The sequence below is a fragment of the Maylandia zebra genome, linkage group LG23, assembly GCF_041146795.1.
Source record: "Maylandia zebra isolate NMK-2024a linkage group LG23, Mzebra_GT3a, whole genome shotgun sequence".
Taxonomy (NCBI): Eukaryota; Metazoa; Chordata; class Actinopteri; order Cichliformes; family Cichlidae; genus Maylandia; species Maylandia zebra.
This window is the reverse complement of record NC_135188.1, coordinates 38,308,231-38,317,429: the sequence shown is the minus strand read 5'-3', so window position 1 is coordinate 38,317,429 and position 9,199 is coordinate 38,308,231. Positions and strand designations below refer to the sequence as shown.

The 9,199-nt window shown below is 39.8% G+C and overlaps 1 long non-coding RNA gene across 1 annotated transcript; it reads left to right on the top strand.

The window, feature by feature from the left end:
• The first annotated feature begins 7,946 nt into the window (after positions 1–7,946).
• LOC143415102 (uncharacterized) lies at positions 7,947–8,991 on the top strand. Its single transcript, XR_013095709.1, has 3 exons — positions 7,947–8,123; positions 8,209–8,320; positions 8,397–8,991. It is a non-coding gene; the product is annotated as an uncharacterized LOC143415102 (long non-coding RNA).
• The last annotated feature ends 208 nt before the right edge of the window (positions 8,992–9,199 follow it).

Here is a 9,199-nt window from a genome sequence, read left to right as displayed (position 1 = left end):
CCTCATTTGTTTCTAGTTGGTTGTAAACAGTAGTTGGTTTGCATTTCACTGTAACAGTCTATTGGCTCGTGATGCGATGGCATAAATTTTCAACAGATACAAAATTCTGAGAATAAAACTGCCAGCTAATGCAGGCTCTGTTCAGCTAACAAGCTGCACACTGGTGGAAAGCTGAATGTTTGGCCTTTGTATTGCAAGTTACTGATCTTTCTTTTAAGTGGCATAGTTTTCACTGTAGTGTGCCTCCTCTACTGACAGTCTTTTTCTGTATTCTGCTCCCGTCAGTTTATCTGGCACATAATGTGTTTGTCAGGCATGGAGGCCCCCGAGCTCAGCCAGGCTGAACTCCAGCCATACGTCTTTCTTTCATTACTTTGTCATGGGGATCCAGTGGCCTCCAACACTGGCCATTAATCCTATGCCAAATCTCCGCCTCCAAGTCCCATTTTGTTTGCAGGTTGAGTCTTGCCTAGCCATGGTTGTTTTACTGAAAATGAGAGGTTTCATAGCCCTGAGTCCTAATAATTACTCGTTTGCACTTTTGACTTGTACGTACTTGTCAGCAAAGTGAAAACTTTTTTCCCTTCTTAAATGGACACTGGGCTCTCACTGGGCTGCTTTCCTGATCTGATTATTGCCTGAGCTAATATAGTTATACGCTAACAAACTCCAGCACATAAAGCTGTATTTGCAGAGCACATCCAGTCAAATGCAACAACACGTCCAAATGTTCTCTATAGTGAATATGAGCAAATAAAGATTAAAGATAAAAATTAACTCTTTTAAAGGATAAAGAAATTACTGCTTTCAGCAATAATTTATATAGGTTGGATCCTGTTCACGTATGCTAAATGACAAACGGTTAGCTTGATTGCCTCCAGCCATAGCATGCATGCTTCATGCTAATTTGTGAAATCCATCAGTGGATCAGACATTAGGTAGACATGCTCTCGGGTACTTGTTGATTTACTGTCTTTTTATTGGATTAAATGCACAATATCTCAGCAGCCAAATGCCTCCAAAGGGTCGATACATGTTTTTAAACCATTATAGTGCTATCCAGGGACTTTGAAGGACAATGCTATTGTAATATCAAAATTACTCTTACAGCATAACGTTAAAATAATTAATTATGGATTCAGTCATTAATATAAAAGATCTTTATCCTATCTGGTTGTTCAGTCTGACGTCACTAGCCGTGTCTGGACCTAAACTCTGCTGCAGGTCCATATATCAAACGATCACTATGGCATTACTGAGAGTTGAAAAACTGTCTAAAGTCTTTCACCTTTAATAAAATGATCAGCGTTCTGCTCTACCAGGTGTAACAATTGAGTTTAACATCCAGGCATCCATGAAAACGGAATTTATGACATTTAACGGAGTTAGAAATTAGCAGGAAGTTAGCTCGCTAGCTTCTATCTACACTCAACAAAAATATAAACGCAACACCTTTGTTACTGCTCCCATTCCCCATGGGATGGACGTAGAGACCTAAAATTCATTCCAGATACACAATATAACCATCCCTCCCAAACAGTGGTCACAAATCAGTCCAAATGTGTGGTAGTGGGCACATCTGCTATATTGAGATAATCCATCCCACCTCACAGGTGTGCCACATCAGGATGCTGATCTGACATCATGAGTAGTGCACAGGTGTACCTCAGACTGCCCACAACAAAAGGCCACCCTGGAATGTGCAGTTTTTTGCGCTATTGGGGGTCTGGGGACCCAGAACCGGTCAGTATCTGGTGTGACCACCACTTGCCTCATGCAGTGCAACACATCGTCGCATGGAGTCTATCAGATTGTCAATTGTGGCCTGTGGAATGTTGGTCCACTCCACTTCAATGGCTGTGCGAGGTTGTTGGATATTCGTGGGAACTGGTACACGCTGTCATATACGCCGGTCAAGCACATCCCGAACATGCTCAATGGGTGACATGTCCGGTGAGTATGCTGGCCATGCAAGAACTGGGACATTCTCAGCTGCCAACTGCCCTGAACAATGTGAACCATGATTCATCCGTGAAGCGCACACCTCTCCAACGTGCCAGACGCCATCGAATGTGAGCATTTGCCCACACAAGTCTGTTACGGCGACGAGCTGGAGTCAGGTGAAGACCCCGATGAGGACGATGGGCATGCAGTTGAGCGTCCCTGAGACGGTTTCTGACAGTTTGTGCAGAAATTGTTTGGTTGTGCAAACCAATTGTTCCAGCAGCTGTCTGGGTGGCTGGTCTCAGACGATCTTGGAGGTGAACCTGCTGGATGTGGAGGTCCTGGGCTGGTGTGGTTACACGAGGTCTGCGGTTGTGAGGCCAGTTGGATGTGCTGCCATATTCTCTGAAACGCCTGTGGAGACGGCTTATGGTTGAGAAATGAACATTCAATGCACGGGCGACAGATCTGGTTGACATTCCTGCTGTCAGCATGCCAATTGCACGCTCCCTCATTGCTTGTGGCATCTGTGGCATTTTGCTGTGAGACAAAACTGCACATTCCAGGGTGGCCTTTTGTTGTGGGCAGTCTGAGGTACACCTGTGCACTACTCATGATGTCAGATCAGCATCCTGATGTGGCACACCTGTGAGGTGGGATGGATTATCTCAATATAGCAGATGTGCCCACTACCACACATTTGGACTGATTTGTGACCACTGTTTGGGAGGGATGGTTATATTGTGTATCTGGAATGAATTTTAGGTCTCTACGTCCATCCCATGGGGAATGGGAGCAGTAACAAAGGTGTTGCGTTTATATTTTTGTTGAGTGTAAATACAATGTTGCATGTCCTGACTGCGGGGTTTTGGAAACAAATTAAAACGTACAGCTCTGTTATCACTTCCAGCATAAATGAAGACAGAAAACTAAACAGCAATGACGTTGGTAGGGTTACTGAAGTTGGGCTAGCTGGTATATAATGATGTGGTACGTGACCGCTAGCAACACAGCTATGTTAGCATAATATAAACAAGCTAACTTTTTTTCCACTGGATAAAAGTTAACGTGAGTGTTCTCGGTGGTCAGGAACAAATGTAATCGCATGGCAGGATGTTGTAAAAGGACCAAACTTCAGCCAGGAGAACAACTGAGATAATCCATCCACAATAAGAGGTTAGTCATTCATATACTGCTGCATGGGTTGGGATGTAACTACAGCCCATCCCAAGGTTTTAAAAACTGAGCTTAAATAAATGATTAGCGGTAATAAGAGCCGAGGGAGGTCAACAGTGATCACTGACTGTTTTAGGAGCTTTTTGAGATTAAATAGAAGAAAATACATAACATTAAACATGTTAACAACACAAAAGCCATATTAAACGCAGACTATTTTAGGCCCGGAAGTAGGATTCGTCACGTCATCACTTAACAATCGGATAGAGGGTTCTTTGGTTTACCTGCTTACTAGGGATGAATCAATACCCAGAGAGGTTAAAACAGAAATGTATCTAGAAACTAATGATATTTTTTTTTTTGTTGCTATTAATTATTAGCTCCACAACTCATACCAACTGATGAAACTGGATGCCAGGTATAATGACAAAATCTACAGGATGACTCCAAATGATAAATATTATATCCTTAGTGCTTATTATTAACCAACTTCTATAGATTCCAAATAGTGTTTCACTGATGCACAGTAACAACTATTTAAAAAGTGAGCCATATATGCATATTACACATGGTGGTTTTCCAAGACTAGGAAAATCTCTTCAAAATACCTGGGTCTTCATCAGTCTTCAATTTGCCATCAGTGTCTACAAACTGAGAAGCTTCAATACTCCTCCTTCCCCTCCATCCGGCAAAGATCACCCAATTGTCATGGGGCTGGGTCTGTGAGCATTTTTGAGTTCTTATGTTATATTGGAATAATGTTAAGTTCTTGTATTGTTGTTATTATTAGCTAGGGTTTAGTTGAGTTTTAGTCTAGTTTATGTTTCACCCATGTCTCAGTGTTTATGAGTCTTTTCCTGTCTTCTGTCTAAATCTGTATTGCCGTCTTTGTCTAATGTTTAGTTATACCCGTGTTTGCGTCTCTCTTATCTGTTCTCATGTGTCCCTCCTTGTGTTCCATGTCTCCCCAGTCTGCCACGTGTTTCATGTCTGCGTGTTCCATGTTGTCAAGGTTGTGTTGTCATGTCTAAGTCCCATTATGTTCCTGCTTTATTTTGAAGAGTTTGGGGTTTCAATGTTCAGTGTATTTGGTTTTGCTTCCCCTTTGGTGCCAGATTCATTTAAGTCAGCTGTGTTTCCACTTCCCTTCTGTGTACTTAAGTCCTTTGTGTCCCTTTGTTCAGTGTCGGTTTGTCTGTCCATCTTGCTTCACGTCATTTCATGTCTCACGATTTTGTCAAACTACTGTTCAGGTACAGCTTCATGTTTTGATTACCTCACGCTAAAGTTTTGCATCTACCTATTCACTTTCATGTTCTCATTTCTCGTCCCAGTTTTCATGTTTAGTTTAGCTGTCCCTAGTTTAGTGTAGTTTGGTTATGCCCCTGTTTGCCTTGCTTTGTTTTGTATTTCATGTGTTTAGTCAAATAAACAGCTTGCTTTTTCTTACACTTAGTTTCCTCCCTTCCATGTCTGCTTTTGGGTTTGCTCCAGAAACACACTGCCCCCCTGCAGCTGTAACAATAATGTTCAATTCTGAAGGAGGTTAAAAAAAATAAACGAAGAATAAATGCAGAATGATAGTAAACTCTGTCTAGCATAAAAATATTTATATATACATGTATATTGTATACTGCAATACTTAAACTAGAATCTTCATTTTAGCACACAAGGTACTTCATGACAATATGGCAAAATAAGATGTGAGCACAATCCTCAAATAATACTCAAACCTGAGGTTGACCCTGTTTGTGCGGGCACAGCGGCATAGTAAATCTGGACCTATGTCTGCAACTGGATGGAGGACAAATAGGAACACAGGAAAGGGTGATTTCTATATTTTTTTTCACAGAACATACTTTTTAAATTATAAAGATATTCAATTTAAGAAAACAGATCTTTATACAGTTCAATGATACTGAAATCAGTGATATTAATTTTTAAATGACATAAAGATTTTTTTCTATATTTATTATAAATATCACAAAACATTCTTTTAAGAAAAGCTTAGTAAATCATTCAAAACCCATTGTAACATTTATAAAGTATAACCAATTAATCTTAACATTTTTCTGATAATTTATGATAATAGTGCAGATTACTTAAAGTGCATCTGATTGGGACTGCACTTCAGCACTAATATAATTATTCACAATAAAGACATGGCTGATTAGCTGATGTAATTGTTATGCCACCAGAATTTTTATTTCAGCCTTTTTGGACAGTTATCTATTATTATTATTATTATTATTAGCATAAGCAGGCAGCATCTCTCCTCTATGTAAGGGGGATCTGTCTATTGATAGCCATAGGTTAAGCAGTTGTCTGACCAAAGAATTATTGCAGTTAATTTCATACTTTCTATTATTATTATTATTATTATTATTATTATTATTATTATTATTATTATTATTATTATTATAATATATAACTTTGGCTATTTCGAACTCAAAACCTGTGTTGCTAAAGCTGTATGCTATTGTGGAAGACCTACAGTGTCAATTAGGACAATCCAATTGAACATGAAGGCATCATGAAAGAGCACTGCCCACACGATATCTTCAGTCTTACCATGCTGGCAGAGGAGGTGATTATTTTTCATGACTTCAGAGATGTGCCCATGTGTTTTGCTATGCTAATGGACACCATCCACTGCCTGTATCTGGAGTATACTCACAAAATAAATTACTCATTTGAATTCCTGCAGAGCGTCATCATGAAGATAAAAAAGCTGGCCACTTTAAAGCTAGGCTACAAACTGCTGATGAAAGCACATCTCAAGATTTAAGTGGGAGGAAACTGCTGTGTTCAACATTGCATCTCCAGGGATTGTAATGTATGGACCAAGTGCTGTAAAACAAGCAGAGGTGAAAAACAATGTAGACTTGCTCTTAAGGCAAGCTTGAATGCTTGCACAGCTGAAGACAATTTTGGTGAAGCTGACACCATTCTCAGCTGATCATATAACAAGTCAAACGAAACCAAGTTACAGCTGCCAGAGTTCAAAGCATACCTCCTTGTATTTGTCATAAAGTGTTACTGAGAAAATAAAAACATTTAAATTCAGTCTGCATTATTCAGCACTGCACTTGCAAATCTTTTTTTAACTTTAAAACTTTTAACCTATTAGAAAATTCAATAGAGGCTTGTAGAAAGTGTTTGGGTAACAGTCAATGAGCGAGTATTGTTGAAAATATTTAAAGGTCAAAAAGTTATGTGAATAAAAACCAGTATACTTTAATAAAATTGATGTCTAATTAGTTTGAGTTTATTTTGGCCAATACTAGGGCCAGATACAAATTAAACAACAACTCACAAAGAACTAATCAGGTAACTACAAATGTCACTGTGTAGTGTATTTACATTTTGGTCATAATTACAATGATTTTGATACGGTTTCTCATAATAATAAAAATAAGATCATGTACAGCAGACACGTGGGGCAGAATGCTTTGGAACTTGCCCGATAATCTTCTGAAAAAAAAAAAATGTTAAAAAGCAAATTTAAAAAACACACTTGAAGCTGTCAATCAAAAAGGTCATCTTTAGCCAATTGCACTGGTCCAGTTACTACTTTTGGTTTCCACCACCAAACTTTCAAAACTCAGATCAATTCATGCAACCAGAAGTCAATTGCAACACCGTGTATGCCCTCCAGCATTCACCAAACAGAAGGTCTCGCACACATGATTGTTGCTTTGTGAGTGGCTGTTTAAACTACAAATAGGGTTAAGGTGTTAGACTGGTTGGAATATGTAAAATGTATTTATAGCACCAACCTAAAGCTGGGAATAACACAGACACACACAAATTGCATTAATAGGTTTATCAATAACACTGCCTGTCATTCAGGCAGTAGTTCTGACTAAACTGTTATGTATTCCATTAAATTATTGCTTCAACTAGAATTCCCATGGCAAGAACAAACTACATGAGAAAAATATAAAATTTGTGAGAAAGACCTTTACTTTTTTTCACATTTGTAAAGGTCAACAAGTGGAAGGCTGCAAATGCAAAGCTTAGGTACCTTGTTTTATTTTTATATTGAGGCTTATAGAAGAATGAAGTTGGTGGGGAAGAAAAACAAGCAAGAGCCTTAAGTTGTTTCTAAGAATCTATATTTGTTATTGATATTTGTCAGACAAATGCTTCCTGGGCCCTGTTTCAGGAAGCCGGTTTAGTGGAAAAACTGAGTAAGTATACCCTGAGTTAACGAAAACTCTGGGTTTTCGGTTTCACAAAGCGAGTTCAGCTGAAGCCTGAGTGAGTCACTATGACGACACACGCCGTGAAGCTAACCTGCCCCCTAGCAGGTTTACTACAACTAACCCTGACTGTCTCCGCCCCTTTGTCGGAAACCTGACAGTAGGAAGTGTCAGACATGGCGTGTCCCTTCCTTGAAGAGCCAGTAGATCGTGAAGCCCAAATTCTCCGCAGAGCTCTCCGCCGGGAGAGAGTGATCAGAGCGCGTTTGGACATTTTATCATTTCCTGATGATTTTCTGTGCGAACGTTACCGTTTCTCAGCACAATCTATAATTTATTTGGATAACATCCTCAGGCCATATATTACGCATGTGACACATCGCGGACATGCTCTCAGTTCTGTACATATTATTTGTATTGCACTTCGGTTTTTTGCAAACGGGAGCTTTCTGTATAATATTGGTGACGCTGAGCACGTTTCCAAGGCTACCGTCTGTTGGGCAGTCAGGAATGTTACAGTTGCACTGAAACGTCTCCTGTACACGTTTGTGGTGTTCCCCGGTCATAGACCCACAAGATTCATCAAAGAGGGATGCCACAAAATTGCAGGTATCAGGATGAACAAAACTTAATGCATGATGTGGTGATACTTGAACTACTACTTAAATTTTACATTTATTTTCACGGTTCCCAGGCGTGATTGGCTGTATAGATGGCACTCACATTCCAATCATTGCTCCTTCAGTAAATGAAGGAGACTATGTGAACAGGAAGTCTTTCCACAGCATTAATGTACAGGTACATAGTTCCCTGTAGCATTTCAAACTAACAAATTATTTCATCATAGTAATGGATGCTAATTTGTGTTCTCTGCACTGTGAAGATCATATGTGATGCTGCCAACATTATCACAAATGTGGAAGCCAAGTGGCCAGGCTCTGTCCATGACTCACAAATATTCCGTGAATGTACACTGAGCACAAAATTTGGACATGGTGAGTTGAAAATACTTTAAAATAAAGACCAATTGCTTCAGGGACATTTGAACTGAAGTGTATCCTTCTGTCTTAGGAGAGTTCACTGGCTACTTGCTTGGTGATAGGGGGTATCCATGTTTACCCTATTTGCTTACCCCTTACTCTGACCCTGAACCGGGCCCACAGCAGCGATATAATCTGGCTAATTGCAGGACAAGAGCCAGAGTTGAAATGACTATCGGAATGCTTAAGGCCCGGTTCCAGTGCCTGCAAAGACTCAGGGTCACCCCAGAAAGGGCATGTGACATTATTGTGGCATGTGTGATTCTTCACAACATTGCCACAATTAGAGGAGAACACTGTCCTTCTGAACCAAACAGCAGTGATCCAAACCATGAACATCCTGACCCTCCCACGGACATACAAGATGGAAGCGCAGTCAGAGACACCATATGTCACAATCATTTCTTTTGACCCATCACCTCAACATGTTGAAAGAAGAATAAACAGATTTTTTGTTCAACTGGCTTTATTGGTCGCCTGTATTTCCTGTACACAAAGTATTAAAAGATGTAAACCTCATAAAGTGTCTCTGTTGCTTCCTCCTCTGTAACAGCTGTCAATGTTTCTTCATTATTTTCCTGTAGTAAAGAAATAAACAACATTGCTGTTCTACTGTAAACTCATATAATCTGTGGAGTATTACTCACAACTGCATGTTGGTCTGGCTCAACAGGAGGCTGCACCAGATGCAGTACACCACCACCATCAACTGATAGAATATGAGGTTTATACAGGTCACTTATAACTTACAAGGGACCAAATGGCAATTAACAAACATACCAATCACCTTACACTTCATTGTCATTATGCTCTCAAAGACAACCAAGACTGAGG